The following is a 23,216-nucleotide window of genomic DNA, read 5'->3' as shown; positions in this document are numbered from 1 at the left end:
TGGGTTGGAATCTCAGGCTGCAGATTCAATAGTTGGGAGGAATGGAAAGGATTCAAGAGCCCATAGTCAACACCAGAAAAGCTTTATGTTAAGTATAGACAAGAAGATCATAAAATAATGGGTATAATTAGAAAACGTTTCTTTCTTTCAAAGCCCCATCCCCAGCCTGATGCTTCTAACCACAGGACAATTTTGGAAGCAACTGCTGTGGATACAATACAGAAGGGCAGAGCAAAAAGATCCACATCTCCTCGCATTCATATATATTCATTAGATCAACGTATTCTTCCTTCTGTTTTGCATAATCTGAAAGGGGTACTTTTGAAGTTATTAACAAGCCCAGATGGTTCGCTCTGATCAGTCTAACCTCTTCACAGGCCATGACTAGACCATGTTTATTCCACCTCTGGGAGGGTCATTCTGTTGCAGTCTCTTCGTCTGTCCTCATTCCTGCCTTTCACGGTCCAGCATATGACCTCTCTCAAGAAGTTGTCTCTGGGGATCCCAGTCTTTTCTTGCCTCAGAAAAAGTGTAGCTCTTAATTACACATTGTTTAGTCCTCTGCAATATTGCTCTTTGGTGTGTGACCCTCCACAACTAGATTGTGGGCCCCCTGAAGATAGGGAACCTGTCGTCTGCATCCCTTGGCACAAGGCAGACCTTGAGCTCTAGCAGGAACTCATTGATCGAGAGCCTGCTTTCTGCTACTTTATTTTTATTATTTAATTGAGTGAGACTCTGCAGGGCATAAACTATGCCCTTGAAACCAAGCCACCTTTGGGAGCTATATTAACTTAAGGCTCATGGGCCCTATTTATCTACTATTGCAATATACTGAGTTCGCTGTGCTATCAGTCACACAATCTGACAGTTCTTTTAAAAATACAATGCTTCTTTTGCATCTTTCAGCTTTGCTCCTTCTCTGATGACCTTTTGGAAGCAGTGGAGTGGGACTAGGGGAAGAGGAGTACTTGTCATGCTCTGTCAACTTCTAGAACCTGAAGTAAAGAACTCAAGGAGAACAAAAATTCCTTTTGTCATTTAAAAAAAAAAAATTGAGTAATACCCTTCCTACAAGTACAGAGAAGCATAGTATTTCTATTCACTCTTAGAATTATAGACATGGAATGAGAAGGGAGTGCTTCCCTTAGGGTGGTATTTGTCAAGGTAGACCTGGGATTATATTCCGGTTTTCTCTTTTCCTTTAGAAGCTGTCTGGTTCCAGTGTGTCTGAGATGGCATGGATGAGTGTTTGGGGGCTAAGCCCCACGGGAGATCTCAGCCAACGTACATTTCCAATAAAGTTTTCTAAATAGAGCTCCCCTGGCTGTCAGGTGTTCTGGGAGCTCTGAGTTAGGAGGATGGATCTAATGGTGATGAGCTTGAAGTGAGAGCAGGAGGCACAAATTAATCCCAGGAGAGAACCATTGCCTAAATAGTCAACCTAAAGAGGAATAAAAATTTTAAATATATCCAGGTTAGTGTTGAAATGTCCATTGTTTGAAGGGTATCTGAGCAGAGCAAAAACATATCAAACCTCTCCTGTGTAAGGAATACAGAAAGCTGGGTCCAGCCCAGGAGAAAGAGACTGCTAGGAACTTTATTAAGAAACTAGGATAGTGGCCTCTTGGAGTGGACTAGGCCAGACCTGATCTTTGTCCTAGCAGAAATTTTGAGTAAGAACCTAAGGCTTGGGTAAAAGATTATTAGGTAGATCAGACAGACACGAAGGTGTCTGAGGTCAGATGCGCTCACAAGAACTCTGAAAGCTCAGTGTATCCTGAAGCTGTTGGGACATTTGGCAGACCAGATTCCTGACATTCCCAGTTTGGGTGCGGTGGCTCTCAAGCTGCTACCAGACCTCACTCTAACTGCCTCAGGGTCCTACACTCAGCACACCTTTATTACTGGCCTTGGAGCAGCACAAGTATTGATGCAAATTCTTATAAAGACTCCTGAGAAGTCAGGTTGGTTTTTGACTTTAACTTGAAATGGCATTAGGGTGTTGGGCCAAAGCTAGTCTTTGGGTCTGCCCTAGAGTGAACCCAAACCCTCAGTCTCTGAATTACTCTGATGGGGCTCTGGCTTTCAAGACCACAAGGGCCCTCTCTGGGCGAGAGCGGACTCCAGGATTAGCCTCAAGCAAAATGTATTTCTTTGGAATCCATCAAGCATGGAAATAGCCTTTCCCTGGTCGGCAGCCCGTGTGTGTGGTACAGCATTGCTCAACACAGCACATTCTTCTTAAGGTATGACTTCAGAGGGAAGGCGGGGCTGAGCGTGGAGGGCTGAGGGTAGAGGTTTCTCAGAAATGTCTGTTTCACAAAGCTGCTATTTTTCTCAGTTGAACAACTTTGAGCCCATTGCTTTCATTTTCCTCAAATATCTATCAGGGCTTTGTAACTTACGAGCAAACAACTGAAACAGAAAGCCATTTTTAAAGTTAATTTTATATTTGGTAAGGGATTAGAAACTGTGCTCTGCTCACACATGAGCTATAGCCTGCAGCACAGAAACCGTGCCCCCTCTTCCACCACACGGCAGTGACGGTCACTTAGAAGGGGATTAAGGACAAGAAAACGAAAGAAAGGGCAGTTTCTATTTGTAGGAAATTCTCCATGTCCCCTCTCAGAATCTCAATTATTTCTCTCTTATTTTCTTTTCCATGTGTGTCATGGCCCTCAGACTTGTTGGAAACACTGAATTCTACATCCTCATTAGCAGCCGTGGATCATGGTGCCACTCACTGACGTTTTACTGCAGTGTCCTGAGCTGCCCAGTCACCTCATGCTAAATTTAGGTTGGAATAAATAGAGCATTTTAGTTGCAGTGCTACTAGAAAGCAGCCGGGAGAGGGATAAGTGGATCTATGGCTTTTGTATTGCTGTGAAGGTGAATTTTAAGAGTGATTGTTATTATTTTTTAACTAAACAAATAGAGACACTGATCTTTTCCTGAGCAATTCTGAATAAACTAAATGTATATCCAGATATAGATTCCAAACCAAAAGTCCCAAGTTGAAACAGTTGTCAGCCTCTTAGCCTCATTAGAACCCTTGACTGTTCCATTTCACACTGGTGTTTTCTCTAACAATTCCTGTGGATGCATCTTGCCTCCCCAACAAGCACCTTGAGGCGAAGGACAAATATTCGTCTTCCTCAGACTTTCGTAACACCCTCCACAGACTTGGGCACACAGTGAAGCCATCAAGAAATATTTGCTGAAGGGATTGCCCTTCATAAGAAAATGATGTTATAAAATCAAGACTTACTTAAAAAAATGTTTTTTGAAAATATGCACAAAATATAAAAGCTGTCCTAGAACATAAACTTAAAAGGTAAGGCTGCTCTTAGCTCTGTCTCTCACTAGTCTAGTCACTCATTTTCCCTTCTCAGAGGCAAACGGAGGCTTCCTGTGTAACTTTCCAAAATACTACCTTCATTTGCACACACACACACGTAAAGGAAGGTGTATGTATATATTGTGGGGGACTGGAATTGGCCACCCCAACATATGTCTCTTTGGCATGAAGATTATTTGGGGCTGGTTACTTTTAATAAACTGTAGACAGGAAAGCAACTCTGAAAAGTAGAATTTACTTACCCTTTGTGAAGAGACATTTACGTTGTAAGGGAAATCTCCATCTATAAAGGTGTCGCCCTCTCTGTACCAGGAAGAAAGGGGCATGACCTTATCTCTAGAAACTCTTAATCAATGCCAAAGGCAAGGACTTAAATCTGCATCTTGTTTACTGTACTTGTGTGGTAATCTCCCATGATCGACTCCCCATCCACCCCCAACATCCTCTTTTGTCTTTAGCTGAAGACGATATTTAAGGTGGTGGCTTCAGCCATTTTGATGAGTTGCTCAGCTTGCCTGGGCCTCTCCCATGTATACATCTTATAAAGCTTTGTTTAACTTTCTCCTGTTATTCTGTCTCATGTGAATTTAATTCATTCTCCGGCCAGAAGAACCCACAGTGGCTAGAAGAAATGTCTTCCTCCCCTACAATATCAAAGTATGTACACTGTCCTGAACTTGATTTTTTTATCTAACAATATATACTGGAAATTTTTCTATCAACACATCAGAAGCTAATGCATTCTTTTTAAAAGCTGCAGAGGATATATTCTATGGATGTACATTTTTCAAAAGATTTTACTATTATAAATTATATAGCAAGCACATCTTTGTTTATATGTCATCTTATAAATGGGTAAGTATAGCTAAAGGGTAAATACCTAGAAATAGAATTGCTGTGTAAAGGCATTAACAAATTGCTCTCCACCAACTTTCTCTCCAACCAACTTACAATGCATATGGTGACTATTTCCTTGACATGCCCTGCGATACCCAAGTGAACAAAGTGACATTATTAATGGAGAACACTTACATAGCACTTAGTGTGCACTAGGTGCTGGTCTATGTGCTTTACATATATTATCTCCAATAAGACTCCCAACAACCTTGTGAGGGAGGGACTTCCGTCCTCTCCAACTTACAGATGAGATGAGACATTTTGCCTTGGGTCACTCACCTAATAAATAGCCGATGACGTCTGAGCCCAGGCTGTCTGGCTCCAGGTGTCAGTTCTTGCAAGCATAACCCTAAAGTGTGCTAATCATGGCACCTTTTCTTAAATATTCTGTATGAGATATAAGAAGATCTTCTCAAGAAATAAATGTTCAACTGTTGAATTAGGAGGATTGCATCTTACTCAACTACTGTACCCTCCTTGTTTCAGTCATCCTCAACAGCCTGAGTCCCTCGCCCTCATTCCTTGAAAGTATTAGCTCCTGGTTCACTAGCACATTCTCTAACCTCACTCTGGTCATAATTTGGTGGACTATCAATGTTCATGTTGATGAACCTTGCATTGCCCTGGCCTATCAATTCTTCAATCTCCTCTCTCTCAAAGACTTTACCCTCCACCCTTCCTGAGCTCTCTCTTGCTATCATAACCAAGATCCAGATCATGTCCCCATCAATAACTGCTTCTCCTTTATAATGTCAGTTTCGAGTATCCTACCTTCAGACTAATAGTTCCTATTTCCCCACTCAGTCCCTCTAATACCCCACTGCAACAGCTCTTTGATCCTACTGGGGTCTACATGCCATTGATCCTATCCTTTTTCTACTATCCATCCCCATATTGGTGCCCTCACTTTTCCCTTACACAATAGCTTAGGTTTCACGGTTCATCGCTACCATCAATCTTACCTAGATTACTGCATAGCCTCCTGACAAGTCTTTTGCGCCCTTGCTGCCTTTCAATGTATTCTCAAAGCAGCGGGTGACTCTCTTAAAATGTACGTCAGATTAAGGCACTTGTCAGTTTAAAACCCTCCAGTGTCTTCATATTTCACTTAGGAAAAAGGCAAAGTATTTTAAATGGTTTATGAGGCCCTATGAAACCTCTCTGACTATTCCATACCACTCTCCCTCTGCCTTAAGCCACGTGTTCACACCGTGAAGTCTTCATATTTGCCTTGTGCTTTTGCCTGGAACATTTTTCCTCCAGATAGTCTCATGGCTCCCTCCCTCGCTTCCATGATCCCAAGAAAAATAGTGTTGCAAGTATGAGAATTTCAGCCACAAAAATCAAACGTACAAATGCTAGCTTTATTCCTTTTTACTACTGAGCTCACCATAGTGTATTTCCCTTCATTAACTGAGCTTTTAATCAAACTTTAGTCATTTATCGTTAAAATCCAGTGTTAAATTTGAATCTCTCACATTCTTTCTCATGCACTTCTCCTCATAAATAATATAAATTCCTTGTTTTGGAGATGGGAGGTTTATTTAAGAAATCTGACTTAGGAATGGGGATACATTTGTTCCAGAGCAGGAGGCTCTGTCGAGACTGATTTTTGCTTGAAATGTGTACTTCCTACTCAATTGTTTGCAGCTTTGTTTGTAATAACAAAGAGCTGGAAACAGCTTCAATATCCATAAATGGAAGATAGTGCTTGGCACATTTATACAATGAAATGCTACATAGCCATTAAAAAGTAATGAAATATATCTGAAAATGCTGGTATGGACAGATCATCAAACTAAATGAGAAAGAAATATAAGTGAGAAAAAGATATAGAACAGTGTACACAGTGTGCTTCCTATATGTTTTCTCTACGTATAGGTGAATAATAGAGTTCTAGTTAGTATGACGTAAATAAATAAAAATATTAAGTATACGTGAGAAACCACTAAAATAGTTTACTTTGGGAAAAGTGATGCTAAGGAGACTTTTAGTTTTCATCCTACTTCTTTTTTTATAGTTTCATTTTTAAAACCAAGCAGACATTTTTAATTTTTGTATTTAAATTTTGTTCTATTAAATTGTTGAAACTAGTCATCTAGCAGAAACTTATTTGTTGACCATTCAGTGAACAACAATTCACTCATTCTTAGACTCTTACTGGGAGTGTAGCATGCTGCCAGGTGCTGGGGAGGCCATAAAAGAAACAATCATTGACCCAAAGACACTTTGTTTATTTATTTATTTTTTTATTTTTTTAAAGATTGGACCTGAGCTAACAACTGTGGCGAATCTTCTTTTTTTTTCCCTGCTATTTCTCCCCAAATCCCCCCATTGCATAGTTATATATTTTAGTTGTGGGTTCTTCTAGTTGTGGTATGTGGGATGCTGCCTCAGTGTGGCCTGATGAGCAGTGCTATGTCCATGCCCAAGATCCAAACCAGCGAAACCCTGAGCCACCCAAGCAGAGCACGAGAACTTACCCACTTGGCCAAGGGGCCAGTCCCACAATGACACTTTAAATATGACAGAGGAAACCATGAGAGAAAAGCATAAAATGCATATAATTCAGGCTAATGTCTGTGAAGAGGACGATAGATAGTATATGAATTGAGACAAGGAGAGGACAAGTTGCCAGGTATCATCAGGTAAAGAAGATATAATTGGAATTTGGTGTTGAAAAAATGTAAGGAATTGATTAGAGGAAAGAAATGGAGAAGATGATTCAGGAAATAGTAAGATGCATCAGGCAGCTTTAGGGAGGCTGCAGGTAGCAAACCAGCAAGGACAAAATGTTTTAGGAAGGTGGATTGGCATCAGTGTGAGGATTGATAGAAATGGGAAGAGACTGGGGAGGAAATAAGTTTGGAGACTAACATAGAAATCAAAGCCTGAGTACTTCGGTCTAAAGTGGAAGAATAAAATTTAGATGGAGGGAAAAGGATGAATCCAAAATATGCTGGAAAAGAAAAAGCACTCATATAGAGCCTGAATGAATGTTAGCACTGCAAAATTATTTTCACAAAATAAATGTTTCAGAAAAAGTTTCTATTTTTCTTACTCTGGGCACATATCGATATAATAATATGTCTATTCAATTTAAGAGGTGAAGAATAGAAAAATAGTTTTATAAAAGGTCTGTCAATATTATTACTGATGGAGATAGACACAAGTAACCATAAATCTGTTTAGTAAAATCAAATATAAATTCAAAACTCAAAAGAGCCGATAAAAATGTACTGAGAATAATCTGAGTGCGAAGTTTAGATATAACAGAAAAGATTGAGAAGCCAGGCAGATGGAATGGGAAAAACAAAAATACACTGCTAAGTCATCGTCTCTAGAGGGCGGTGAACGGTTTTATGGGACTCTTCATATAAGTTTCAACCTTGACTCGAAACACTGGGAAACAGTGTTGTCTTCCTGCAACTTCCCCTCGACTGACTCAACCCTTCAGGATGATGTTAACAGAAATGAATACAATCCAAGGTCTAGAATGATTAGGTTGCCCTGAACCCCTACACAGAGCACCAGAAGACTGACCATCTGCTTTTGCTCAGAGAACTTTTCTTAGTAAATAGGGGTTCCTTTTAAGCAGCAATGCGACAGTAACTAGATGAGGCAACTTTGATGTGAAACTACATAATTTATTACTTAACATCTACTCCGACCTGGTCAGAAAGAGTAGCAATAAATAAGCAATAAGCACAAGGTCTCCCTTATACTTCTTTTTACAAGTCTCACATTCTTCTCCTTCATTGACACCCTTCTTGGTCTCCACAAAAAATCCTTTCCAAAGTTTTGCCAGATTCTCCTCCAATGTGAGACTCTCCAGGCCACACGTGGCCCCACCCCTAATTACTGTTCACTTCGTTTGCACATGATTTTTCTTATTATAACTTATTTTCATAAGATAGAATCCTATTGTCATGTCAATACAATGAAGCGTTGAGCCGAACACATAATGCTTCCTGATCTGATTTCTAATATGCGCTCCCCTACTCTTCTGTCATAGGCTGAATAAGGGCCTCTCAAAAATGTCTACTCCCTAGATTAGTGTGTAATCTCTGGAATTCATAAATATGTTATGTTACATAGCAAAGGGACTGTCCAGATGTGAAGTTTGGATCTTGAGATGGGAATATTATCCTTTTGAGCCTAATGTAACCAAATGAGCCTTTAAAAGAAGAGACTCTCTTCGAAGGAAGGGAAGGAGGAAGGAAGGAAAGAAGCTAGTTGGCTGTTTTCTATTATTTAAGCGATATTTTAGAAAGATTAACTTGGAAACTTCATGAAAAGTTGACTAAATTAGTGAAAGACTGGACTTAGATTGCTTAGGTGTTATTGTAATAGTGCAGAGAAAACAAGACAAAAAAATACAAGAGGAGAACCTTTCCCAGCTGGAGTCAATCAGAGAAATGCAGTGTGAGAAGGATTCAACCTACCATTACTGACCAAAGATGGAGGAAGGGGACTATGAGCCATCTAGAAGCTGACAGCTATCAAGGAAACAGAGCCTCAGTCCTACAACCATAAAGCACTGAATTCTACCAACTGTCTGAATAAGCAAGGAAGAAGATTCTTTCCCAGGGCCTCCAGAAAGGAACATAGCACTGCCATCACCTTGATTTCAGCCTTGTGAGTCTCTAAACAGAAACCGGTGCCCACTGGACTTCTGACCTACAGAAAATGGGAAATTATAGACTTTTGCTGTGTTAAGTTACTCAGTTTCTGGTAATTTTTTTGTGGCAGCAGTAGAAAACTAACATACCTTCGTTCTATGGTTAAGAGGATGCAAGTTATTCCATGGGTTCTACTTTGCTCTGTTCTTATTATTTTTTCCTTTCCCTCTCAGTGTCTGCTGATAAGCATAATTCTGGTTCATTTCATAATCTAACTCCTTCAATTGCTTCTGGCAAACTGATGGTTTTCCAAGTTTACTATACCACAGATTCTCTTTCTGATCAATGCGTTCCACTCAACATAGAAATTAAATAATTTTTAAATGTAAAAAACCAAACAGGAGTAGAATTTAAAATAGGATACGTATGATTTAAAACAACAGAAAATAAATATAAAACAAACAAAAGAACCCATATGGCAGAAATGAGAAAATAAAGAAAACATCAAGACAGCATTACAAAAGAGATAGAAATCACTTAACAAGCGGAAGTAAGATGAAATATTTTCATAATAATAATAAATATAAATGGGAAATTAGACTGCAAAACAAAATCCAAAAGACATACTTAAAACAAAGAAACACAAAAGGATTAAGTATTAAGCATATATAATACATCCAAGTTATAAGAAGGCATTGGTTACAATAGTAACATCAGACATTGAATTAAAACAAAAAGCACAAAATAGGATAAAGGTTTTCTTTTTATATTGTTAAGCTATATAATTTATGCGAAAGATTTAAGTGGTATGAATCATCTATTGAATACAATTTTATTGAACTATATAAAGCAAAGAATGTAAATGTAAGGAGGAATTGAAAGAAAAAAATTTGAAGAATGTAAACTATCGTGTAGTATTTGACAAAAAAGTAAAATATAAATAATGATGCATATGCTCTGAACTAAAGAATAAGATTTCTTTACATATGTTCAAACACAGGCCTTAGAACAAAAATGCAGCTTCTTTACCAGCGCCCATTAATCAGAATGCCGATACATTTCTGAAAAGAGACACTTTATGGGTCCTATGCCCTATGCAAACTGCTTTAATTAGTATTAGAAACTTGCAACTGTAGATTAATGCTAAAAGTCTAATTGTTTAGGAATTTTAGAATAATTTCTTTAGTATTTATTGGTTCAAAGTAGAAGCAGCATTACAATATAGAATATTTAGATATCGACAGCCATAAGGAAGCTACATTGAATCTGGCCAAGGGAATACTCAGAGGAAAACTCATAGATTAATAAACGTGTAGGATTAAACAGAAGAATAGAAAATGGTAGGACTGATAAGAACCATAAAATAAGCAAATGAGAAAGATGGATAGATACGTATCCTTTTCTAGGGAAATATAAAGTACCAAAATTAATTGAAAGAAGATATGACTAAATCACAATAAACGAAATCAATTCTTAACTGTCAAAAATTACCCTTATGAAAGGTCTCTTGACCTCTTCTAAAAAGCAGATTGTTTCTATTATTACCATAATGCCTTTCTAAAAAGAGGACAGGAGACATGTCTATTTTGGTGCAGAAGATGGTTTCCACCCATGGTTAGTTCTAGTCAGTCCTGAGCAGACTGTTCTGAGAGAAATACGTCCCCCCAAAATGCACACTATCCCACCATAGGAGAAATGTTTTCCTTTAAAAGCTCAGCCACCCCTAAAAGGTGTGAACCATTAAGGCCCTTACACTTAGATGAGTTTGTCAAGTTGCTTTGCTCCACAACAAGAGAAATGAGTCAAAACGGACCATTGATGTGGGTTTGGGAACAGGCCCTTGAAGTGGCTTTCACTCCTCCCGTGTTTCAGTTCTGCCCCTCATTCCTTCTCCTTGGATCACTTACCGAAGAATCTACCTACCCCAAAGGTTTTGTTGTAGGTGCTGCTTTCTGGAGGACCTGAGTTAAACCTGAGAGAAAGACGGTGACTTCCTAAAAGGAAAGACGAGCTTGTGTTGTACTTATGGTCTAGCTTTTTCTATGGATGCTAGAAATCACCAAAAAGTAAAAATTTAAGGAGCTAAAATTATACCATGTAGAATCCTACCTACATTGGGTGGAGTAAGTCATAGGATGGGAAGAATATTCTTCACTTATTTTACTTCTTTTGCTTTCACTGGTTACTCATTATGTATGGAGACTAACACAAGAACCCCTTTTTACATCCATAAATAAACATTTCCCTGTGAGAAAACACTCCCCTCCAATTTTTAAAAATAAATCATGTCTGATGTTGTCAATGTACATGAGTCACACTAGTCTTAAAATATATATAATTTTTTGAAAGCCTTAATTTTAGAATAAAAGATTTAAAAAACAAATTTCAGGAAAGTCAGAAATACAATGGCAGAATCTTTGCATGAAACCCTTTGGCGTTCTTTCAAAAATTTTAAAATTTATCATTCAACAAGAGAAAGTCTGTGTTAACACCCTCTGTGCTTTCAGAGAAATTAACGCTTCAGCAGATGTCAACAGTGCTTTTTTTTTAAGTGACGACCTTGCTTAAATTCAAGCTTTAGAGCAAATTTTCTAAATGCACATCCGTATAACATTTATGGACTCTAGTGAAGACCTATTGTTGGAAATGTTGAAATTACCCAGTTTGGGGGAAAAAAGAAAAAGCAAAAATTAAAAGCAAGGGAATGAAATTGATGAATGCCTGTGGTTGGTTGACATTATTATTCACTGTTTTTTTCACTCCTCAGAGCTTTCTTTGCTGCATGCCGTAAATGCATATTTCTATTTTATAATGTACGTGCTGTTGCACCATGGGTGACAAAAAGGAGTTTTCCTGTTGGCTGCTAACTGCCCATCTTCTTGACAGCGCTGGAAATGAACAGGAATGCAGACCTGAGACAGGTTATCAATCCTGCAGAGCGTAATCTGCTCAGAATTGAGGGTCTCCATTGCTCTGAGATTGGTCTGGATCTGCACAATTATAAGATCAATGCTGAGAGAAAAGATCCAGAAGCTGGGGGAGAAAGAATAAGCTGGAGACAAATTCAGACAGTCAGAGACAGTGGCATGCTCTGACCTTGAACGGTATTTTAAATAAGTGCTTCATTCTTCCTTCCTTTGAATGGAAATAGACATTGTAATTGTACAGCATAAATGTTTAAGTCTCCATTTTGGCTATGGGGGAAAAGCATAAGAAGTCTAATTAGATTTTACACACAGCTCTACCCTTTTGAGTTTCCCTCCTTGAGTCAAGGGAATTATATATGAACACTAATTGTCTAGGGGTTAGAGTATCTGTTATTAATCACCAAAGAGTCCAGAAGTACAACGTATTTTAGGAACCACACTCTTAATTTTCCTTTGAGTTGGGCAAGAGCAAACCAATGACACAAATTAAAATTCCCCACAAGGGAAAACAATATCCAAGAACCAAATTGTTTTCTTTGATCCCCAAAATAATCAGATCTCCAGCTGGTCAGATTCCATTATGGATTTCCCTCCTAACACAAAAGCTGTGGAGGAGAAGGTGTTGAACATTCCCTAGGATGAAGGCAAGGTTACCTGCAGTCTGCTGCACACACAGGGCAGCACATGCATGCCGCATCTCCTCTAGACGCCAGATTGCACTCTACGGGAAGGAGCTGATGGCACTTTTTAAAACCCCTACAATCTGCAATGTATGGAACTTCTTTTTTCTTACTGTTTTATATTTACAGACCAAAAATCTAAATAGCCTGGCAGTTTTCTAATTAATCTGATTATTTTAGGCAGCCAGATTAAATAATTCAGTTCCCAGGCGGAATATGATTGACCTGAATGACCTGGTTTGGTGGTTTGCAATTATCCAGTTGACACATAATTGCCAAATCTCCACTTCACGGCGGTTTCATAACGTTTGGAACAACTGCTTTAAGTCCCATGAGACAGAAGCTGGTTTTCGCTGCTAATGAGTTTAGTTACATGCGTGTGGCCTGCTCCCCACCTCCTTTACTGCCCCAAATTCAGATTCGGTTACAGAAGTAGATGAAAGACAGTGGGATTGTTAGAGAATTCGGGTTAGATGGTATTTTGAAGGGTTATCCAAGGCCATGCCTTCATAGTGAAGGAGGAACAGGAGTATCTCAGGAATTAAGGAAAAGTGTTAATTTCCACTTTCTCCTCCACCTCACTGGGGACTTGAGCTAAAGCAGCCCGCAGATGAATGTGACATTGGCAATCAACTGAGAGCAAGCTCTTGGTAGGGCCCACTCCGATGGGGTCTAACGTTTCTCAGGAATTCTTTTAGAGCTGTCACTTGCAGAGTCCTGGGAGACAGCAAGGCTGCCCAAGAGCCCCACCTCCCTGGCATGTTCTGGTTGGCAGGACCGCCAACCAGAGTGGCCCTGAGCCCAGGCTGAGTGGCCAGAGCCGCCCCAGCTTGGCTGTGGAGACAGGCAGAGTCTGCAAGTCAGCAAACCCTGGTTCCAGGCATTTTTGATCATGCAGATTCAATTTCTATTTCAAAAATATGCCTACAGCAAGCAATGAGCAGTGCATAAGAGATCTTCTGTGTAGTTTTTCCCCGCTTTCTATATTATCCACATCTAAATAGGAGGTATTTTTTTCCATAGGCTTAGTTTCAAGTAGAGCACACAACAGGGAAGCAAAGTGGTGACACAAAATTGTTGTGGAACTTAATAGGAGAAATCAAGTCACAAGGTGAGCTTTGACCTCAAGAATTTTCCTTTCTGCCGCCCTTGGTCCTGCAAACCACCCAGGTACACAGCACGGAAAGAGGCATGTTTACAAAGACCAAGTTTGTCACTCTAACTTAAACATCAGAAACGAATGTCCAGTCCTAAGTAATTTGAATCTCCTACCAAGGTAAAAAACCTTTTAATATCTTTATCTAAAATATAACAGAAGATATGCCTACAAATGTATAAGTATAATGTGAAAAGCAGTATGAAAAATAGTGAAACAAGACAGAAAAAAGAAATCATCTTAAATTGCAGCCGAACAAATATGTTGCATATCAGAAACTTTCTCACTGGAATGTTTCATTGAGGAAAAACAATGCTATTTGGTTGTCAGAAGATATTTTAGGCAAGATTTTTATCAATATTGATTTCCTTTAAAATTTTAAGAATGGCTGTTTACATAGAAGCAGAGGTGAGAACGAAATGGTCTTTAGGGGCCTTTCGTAAATCTATGATTGTACAGTCTCTGTCTTGATATTCTGCGTGCCTTGTGTAGCTAGGAGACTAGAACACCAAAGGGCACGCTAGTCTCTTACTATTCTTTATTCACTCTCTAATGATAAGAAAGGCCTCTTGGACCCATTCAGGAGGGCTCAGTAGAAAAGACTTCAGTTCAGAGTGATACCAAGAATCAGCAGTTACGGCCACACTCTAGTGTCCTGCTTTGGATTTCGCTGTAATCATCTTTTTTCTTTCTTCCCATCCTGCCTCCCCCATCCAGTCTTATAGCAACTTCTCAGCCCCATTGTAGTTAGGATAGATGTTCTTGACAGGACTTTGAATTTCAGTATCTTGAAAGGATTCTTGAATTGGTAAACAAGGCTAAGAGGAATGTCATTTGGTGCAGGACAGGAGGGACTTCCAAGTAGCTGAAGGTGTCAGAAGGCCAACAGTGCCTTTAAGATGCCCATTATAAAAGCACTGAGAGAGGGAATCCTCTAGTAAACAGCACTTAAATGAAAGGCTGTTGTCGAGATGACCTAAATGGTCCCAGACACAGTCCCGTTTCCGATTGGAAGAACTATCTCTTCTGTCTGGTCCCCAAATAGGCCCTATCCCTGGTGTCAGATTGCTGGTTCTCTCTGGAATGTCAAGGACTACCTAATTTTCCACTTCTTTTTACCTGTCTCTGTGTTTTCCGCACACCTCTGGAATGTGGGTCAACATTACATCAATTACACACACTTGTAGAGACTCAGCAGCCTCCTCAACTTCATTTTCGTCTTACCTTTTCTTGATGATTACGGCACAAGACAAAGAAAACAAAAGTTTGGGAAAACTCGGCTTGAAGGGTGTTGAGGACAGATATGCTGGGAACTAATATTAGATACAGAACAAGACTCTATTATTTAATGTTCAATCTAAAATATGCCAGAATACTCCTCAAACCACAGGAACTCATTTTCATTGGATTGTTATTTTATCAAAATCAGACGAAATGAGACTGTCAGAAAGGCTGCATCCTCCTACTAATTGTGTGTGCCATCTGCACTGTGATCCTTAGCAATGGGCTGTTATCATTCAGCATAAGGCCATGTGAAGTGCCCAGTGTCTCCTTAGTCTATGAATATTTTTTAAAGATATGCTTTCCATTTTGGCTGCGAAATAAATAAGCAAACAAAAATTACATAAAAACATAATCGAAAACAAGCAAAAGTAGTTACAGGAGCCTCCCTGAACTGTCATTGCTCTTCGTGTTTTAAACTCTGGTGTTCCAGAAGATCCCATTTGCTGTTTTAGAACCAGATGGGCTCTCACAGGTGCAGTTCCAAGTGCTGGTATGATTGCTTATATAGGTAAGTGTTCTCAGTGTGAACTGGGCCCAAGCTACAGCCCTATAAGCTTACTTGCCCCTGGGGATGGAGGTGAGGTGTTTTTACCGACATTTGAAGTGTGTGTAACTGTCCTCTCCAAGTTGCTCCCCAGGGCCCGCTCCAGGCAAAGACGTGGAGCAAATGCAACGTGCTTTTGGTGCTCCTAGCTTGCTCATTTTTATTCTTCCCCGATCATCAGCATTCACTCCCCTCGGCTGCTTAACCCTGTCAAAATTCACTCTCAGGAAGAGAGCTCCTTGAAATCTTTTTAAGTCTTAGTATGAAATTCCATGTGTCACCTCTCCCAGGGTGATTCATGTGTTAATTTCTAATGTTAATTATAGAATGAAATGCTCTGTCCCTTCTGAGGTATCCCATGCATCATTGGGCAGGTTAGGAGATTCTGGAGGGACACCAAAGAAAGCCCTCTCAGCACTATGGAACACACCTTGAGTTCACACACACACACACACACACACACACACACACACACACACACACTCACACACACAGACTAAGGTGAAAGGTGACATTAACCTGTATCACCTCTCCAGCAGGTGTTAGGGGGCACGGTAACAATCATTTGTATGTTTCTCACTAAATTCTGTACTGCAAGTAAGTAAGACTCAAGAGAGAGGTCAAGTTTTTTCACCAAGGTCACCCAGTTATTCGATATCAGATCCAGGATAAAAAGCTTGGCCAACACCATTCTTTTTTCTCTATATATTCTAATTATTTTTGTTGATTTGAGTCTATACTGAAAGTGTTAATGGGGTATCTTCTGGGGTCACATCCACGTAAAAATATGGGAGAAACCAAGCGGGAACACTTAAATGTAAAATCCTCTCAGAAATCCCAGAGGGAAGCCAAACTGATTTGAATGTCTGAAGTCTTCATTCATTTTTTTCCCCATTTCTGAAAAGAAGCCTCATTCATCATCTTGGTGTCATGTCTTGCTTTGGTTAACGGATGGTGTTACTTTTTGATTACTGACTGATCTCTCATAACTTCTATCCTGTGAGGCATGAAACATTTCACATCACAAAACATGGTGTTCTCACTATAGAGTAGCTAAATATTTCCCTGGAAATGTTCCACAAGGTCTGGATGCTTTGTTTTCACATTTTCCCTTTTATTGATTTAATTATTAGTATCAACATTTTGTCATAAAACTGTTTTCTTGAAGATCATAGGCTAAACTACCCAAGTGTCCTTTCATGATGCTTCTGCCTTCTCGACTCCCTATGGAAATGAACGTCCTAAACTTGGATGGACTTACAGGCGCTCAGCACAGGGAAGAAGCCCATGATGTTGATACTCCTCACTGACATTCCTTCTTCATTGACTACTCTTTAACTACCTATGTGCACGGCAACAAGGAAAGACCATAAACATAATTTCAGACCTTAATTATTACTGTATTAAGCAAGAAGTACTGTAAAATAATAGTTGACTTTCATTATCAAGGCAAGTCATGTAATTTGAAAATTATCAGTCCTCATTTATGTAGCAAGTATTAGTGACGTCCTATTGCATATGCCAGACACTATTCTTGAGCCAGGGAAACAGGGGTAAGCAAAAGATGTGTCTCTGCTCTCCTACAGATTAGTCAGGGAGACAAGTATTAGTTAGATGAGAATGCAAAAGAGTGGATGATTACATATAAAGATGTGTGCTGTAAAACAAAGGAGGGAGGGAGGGAGGAAGGAAGGAAAGAAGGAAGAAACGAAGGAAGGAAGGTAGAAAGGAAGGAAGGAAGGAAGGGAGAAGGGAGGAAGGAAGGAGGAAAGGAAGGAAGAACTTTCTGTGGGAGCTTCTAACAAAGGAACCTGGCCTAGAATGAGAATTTGAGGAAGGAAAAGCTTCCAGAGAAAGGGATCTCAGGGCTGAGATCTTAAGGATGATTAAGAGCGCTATAGACAGAATGGCAAGATCAGGGGCCTGGCATTTGGAAAAAGAATGAAGAATTTAGAAATTGAGAGAAGGCAGTGAGAGAGCAGGGATTGATGAGACTAGGGAGATAAGCTAGGACCGGGCCAGGTGGAGGTTCAAGCAGTGTTGAGGACGCTGTTCTTCACTTTAAGAGCAATGGGAAGCTACTGCAGGGGTTTAAGCATGAGGTAACATGATTGATTAGCTTTGCATTTTGACAAGATTTCTTTCTGCTCCTGGCACAGTTTGGTCTTGGTGAAAGGGAGCTCAGTTATCAATTTTGTTCTCTAATGTCCAATTATTGTTAAGATTTGATGGGAGAGAAAAATGAGGAATATGCTTTATAATGCTTTTAGGGAATTTATCTATCTCTGCTTGTTCTTTCCTTTCCTCCTTCCTTTCTTCCTTTCTTCCTTCCTTCCTTCCTTCCTTCCTTCCTTTCTCTCTCTCTCTCTCTCTCTCTTTCTTTCTTTCTTTCTTTCTTTCTTCTTTCTTTCTTTCAGTTGATAACTCTCAAACCTGGCTTATTCAAATAACAAAAAGCTACTTGGACAAGGCATTCACTAAAAAGATGTATAGAAAACTTTGAATTCCCAGAATGTGAAGAAAGAGTGATAAATAATAACCAGTGGCCAAATACAGATTTATAAGCTAGAAGCAAATTTCTTTCTCAAATGAATCAAATGTTGTACAGGGAAGACATGATATACTTCCTTGTTTACAGAGATATTCTAATCGTCTGTGGAATTTTCTCCTAAGAAGTGCAGATGTTTTAGAGAAGCATGGGATTAAAAGGAGCCTCTTTATCCAGACAGAAGTACACCAAAACATTTTGGACAAATGTTTATAATATTTCTCTTAGAGCTAAAAAGAGGCTTATATTTGCTAGATTGATTCATTCATTTATTAAGCACATTTTCATGGATGTCAACTCTGTGTCAGGGACTGATTCTAGAGATATAGCAGAAAACTAAAGAGAAAGTTTCTGTTTTTAAGAGGCTTATCTTTTGAGTGGAGTAAATAATAAAGAGATAATCAAGGAAATATATGCTATGTTAGATGGCGTAATCAAAGAGGGATAGGATTTGAAGACTGTGATTGGGGTCTTGTATATATTTATTCATAAATCATAAGTAATTTATAAATACATAATTTATAAATGAAATTCACTTATCAAATCTCCACCAGTCAGGTTTTCTCTCAATGTACATACACGTATGTATGTATGTATACATAGACATGTACGTGTGCACGTCTATATTGAGCGAAAACCTCATTGACGAGCTGGCACTTGAGCAGGTTAAAATGTTGACACCCTAAATCAAAGAAAATCCAAGAAAGCCCTTTCCAAATTTTCTCCCCACCTAGTGGGGAAAGACACACAGAGTCACTTTAATCGTTGATCTTTCTTTTTTTGAACATCGTGCTGAAACGTTGTTTTCTTGGTATTTGATATTGGGACGTGACACCAGTACTAACTCACCTCCAACTGCCACCCTCTTCTGCTTTATTCTTAATTGCTTGTGGCTAATCCACTTCTGGCTCTGCCTGGAGCGCCTGCTATTTGATGATTATGGGTGCTATGAATAGCATGTTTGGGAAAAGATGCACTTCATTTGCAACATAGTTTAATTATCAAAGAACTTTTTAAACTAATGTTTTCTTGCTAATTCCTTTCTCAAACTTGGTTTCTCTCTTTTCTTTAGCAGATGTGTTTTCATTACACACCCATTTGGCAATTCTGAGACAAGTTCACAACAGAACTCATTTTCTAAACAAATCTGCACAAATATGCAAACTGTGAACTTGACATTCAGCTTTACAGCTGCAACAACCAAAGGATAAATAGTTTTGCTAAGAATTACAATCATGAGATTGAAGATTAAAATCCATTTTCAGGGCAATATCATCAAACTCTATTACCTGTCTCAATATCCAGAAACAAAATGATACCATATTTATTTGTAATAGCAGTGATTTCAAACTATTTATTTAAGAATGTACGTCTTCAATAGTATGAAAATGTTATGTCAAATCTAAGCACATTTTAAAAATTGCTTTCATGTAAATACTTTGAAGTTGCAAGTCTGTCATTGGCTATAATGTCCTATAGAATTATTTTAAAATGGATTAAATTATTCAACGTACACATATCGGTTTGTGTTACAAGGTATGCCTGCTCTGTTAATAAATGAATGTAGCGTTAAAAGTGACGTGAGTGAAATACTAGTCTGAAGTTATTCCATACAGGGTATCAGAATAAGGGAGCAAAAGTACAAAATAAGAATGTGGCAAGACACACCCTCAACTGACATTGAAGTCGTCGGACTGAATGTTCTTGAGTATAAACAAGTACTCAAGAAGCACTGATGTCACTGGGTACCCAATTCTCCTTTCAGACTCTTAAGGTTCAGAAACACATGCACATAGATAGGCCACCTTCAGGCTTGCCTAAATTTCAATAATGTTTGATATATTAGGCAATATATTCAGGAAAATCAATAAAGTTGACATCTCACTGTGGCGGTGATGTTTATTTATCATATGAAATTAAACTCTTTCATTTTAAAAGGAGTATATAAAAGTTTTAGATTTTTACTGATTTATTTTTTGGACCAGCATAGAACTATCTAAGGGGCAGTTTGAGAACCTATATAAAATTATGGATGTGATTTAAATACTTTTTTTTTGTTTTGTAGTATTCCAGATAGCATGATATAGAAAGTTTGATTCAAAAACAGTTGTTAAACATGGTGTGATTCATGACTAAAACAAATTAAATTCCCTGAAGGATTTATGAAAGATAAATTGTGAAAGATAATTCCCACATACAAAGATAATTCCCACAAACAATTTTTTCCCCTGTCCTTTTATAAGCTACATCAGAGTACAAGGTAAGGTCACGTTGCAAATATTATTGTTATTCAGAGATTAAGGATGTAGGAAGGAGGTATTGAATTTAGTTCCCGAGTTATATTTAAGATTAAGTAGATGTTTGACTCTTGGAAAGTCACTTTCCTTCCTCATTCATAGGGTCCATAATAATGTTATAACTTGCCCTTAAATGTCTATGGAATAGCAATTAGTGATTAATTACTAGGATTTCCAAATTTTTAAATGGTTAACTACAGGAGATAGTAAATGCTAATTTAGCCCTTGGTCATGTTTTTCTTTCATATTAATTTCCATTATAGTTTAATTCTCTCTAAGCTGAAATGAATCACACACTTGGGTGTGACATCGCGTCCGAAAAAAAGATCTCAAAATAAAACAGCATACACGCACAACTAGTTAAATGTAATGGAGAAAAATCTAAAGCAGTAACAATTCAGGACACTCTTGTAAGTTAACCTGTGTCAACGTGGTCATGGACTTTTAAGTTCCTTTGGGTGGATAATATTGCTGCTCAACCAAATTCTGCCCTGCCTGTATGCATTAAACCTTAACCAACACTCTTCAGCAAACTGGCACTTCAGTTCGTGCAATCTCTTCTTTAAGCTCTTGCCCTTTTGGGATTCATACAAATCACCAATTTGTATGAATTTTCACTCACGTCAAACCCAGGAGTCTAGAGGCAGAATTCTCTTACTCTCTGGTTGCTTTAGGCAACCAGAAATCATTTGAATTCAAATGGTTGGATTGGTAACGATAAGATGTGTCTAAGAAATATCTTAGCCAATTTATGAATATATTGAATACCTTTAATTAACCAATTAAAACCTATTTCTAACATTCATGGTGGCAATTGAAAAGCCACTACTTTCACCTATTAAAACCCACTTCTAACCTTTAAATATACTAATTAGCAAATACTTGGCTGCTGATGGAGGAATGGGTAACAAAAGCGCTTTGAACTGTCTCTAGAGTGGGCTTCAGGGCTAGAATGCCGTGGACCAATTCACGCTAAGATTATAACCTAGCCCAAGGAATGCACATATAACATTATACAATTTAACAACATCAAAAATTTTAGAATCTGATGAATTAGTCTCTGTCCAACTTACTATCCATCAGGCTATTACTCTCATCAACTGTATGTCCTGAGATGTACTTTAATGCAAAATAAATGAGTGCTAATTATAATGCCTTCTACTGGGAATGATTTTAGTGGCTTTTGTCTTGCCTTTTCCCATTTCTTTTGTGTCACTTTTACAGTGTGCCACATATTTTATTAACATACCCACAATGGTGAACTCAGGCTTGGATATATGGATTCCTTTGGCCAATGAAACGTGAGTGGAAATGATGTGCAGCACTTCTGAGCAGCAACTTTAAGAGGCAGTACGTAGTTGACTATTCTTTTTCTCTCTACTATAAAATTGCTTTTGCAACATCAGTGCAAATGTCAACACGATAAAAAAACAAAACAAAACATTGTAGCGTTGTTAAAGACATAGCTTTTACCTCTCAGATACTCTGAAATGGTCTTGGGGACTGAGGGTTCCACAGATCACACTTTGAGAACTACTGTTCTAGCCCAATAGTTCTTACATGTTTTTCTGTTTTTAGAGTAATGGATTCCTTTCAGAATTTGGACAAAAAACAAACTATAGTGACAATAATAATAACTGCCATCTATTTAGAGCATCTAATGTTGCAAGTATATGCTAAGTATCTTAGACACATCATCTTATACAACCTGTACTGGAAAACAGTGAGAGATAGATTATTGTACCCACTTTATAAATGAGGAAATTGATGAACCTGAAAGGTTAAGCAGTTTTCCAAGATCACCTAACTCGTAATTTGTGGAGCTGAGGATAGAACCCTGGCATTTCTGATATAAAAGTCTAACTACTCTTAACCACGAGGTTAATTCATTTTTCAATAGAAATACATATTTGAATATATATTCAAGGTGATTCAGGGACCCTGAAGAGTCAATTTATATAGAGAATTATTGTTCTGGAATCTAGATTGCTCATGAATATCCCAGAGAAGACTTCCGTGGATGATGTCTGTGGAGCAACCTCATTTACACTTTTTCCTATAGAAAACTCCAATTTTTGTCTTATCCATTAATTCCTATTTCTGCATCATTTTCTACTCTGAAAATTTAGTCTCCCATCCAGTAGGGGTTTTCTTTTAAAATTTTAGAGGAAAACATTGACAATATCCTTTTTAAAGCCTGATACATTTTTGAAACTGGTGGAATTTTGGTGGTTCCATTTTATACACATGCTCACTTGAGACCCTCATATCACTCTCGATTAATCAGGCATAACTTCCTGTTCCAGAAGTCTGTTATTTTCTTTCAGATGCTAAGCCTATGGGAACAGGAACTTGTTTCATCCCTATATTGTCTCCTTCATGACATCATTGGTGCTACTCCTGATAAGCAAGACCTGGCGATGAGGGGGTGTCCCCCACCAGGGACTGATAACCTAACAAAGTCTATTCATTTCCTAGTCGAGTTGATTCTTCCCTCTCAGATAACAAGGTCTTGGAATCTGTGGGAACTCTGCTCCAAGAGTGGTAACCAGGAGTCTAGCAAATCACTGACATCTAGGCTAAGGGAGTTTGGCTGGCCACTAGACGTAGCATATGCTAGCTGTGCGAATGCTGCAGTTTCCTCAGAGCGCAGAAGGACCTGGTGGCTGGCTTTGCAGGGCTACCATTCACACCCTCTCCTGGACTTGAACTTTCAAAAGAGAAGTATATATTGCTACTGAAAACACATGTCACCCAAGCCTCTTACATGTTACAAGCATTCATACTTCCATTTAACAAACAGTTCCCAGGTACTTATTGCAGGCACAGTGTTAGGAGGTGGGAAACAGCAGTAAACAGGACAGTAGGTTCCTGCCCTTGGAAACTTGATGTCTATGGAA

The sequence above is a fragment of the Equus quagga genome, chromosome 7, assembly GCF_021613505.1.
Source record: "Equus quagga isolate Etosha38 chromosome 7, UCLA_HA_Equagga_1.0, whole genome shotgun sequence".
NCBI lineage: Eukaryota > Metazoa > Chordata > Mammalia > Perissodactyla > Equidae > Equus > Equus quagga.
Note: the sequence above shows the minus strand (reverse complement) of the source record.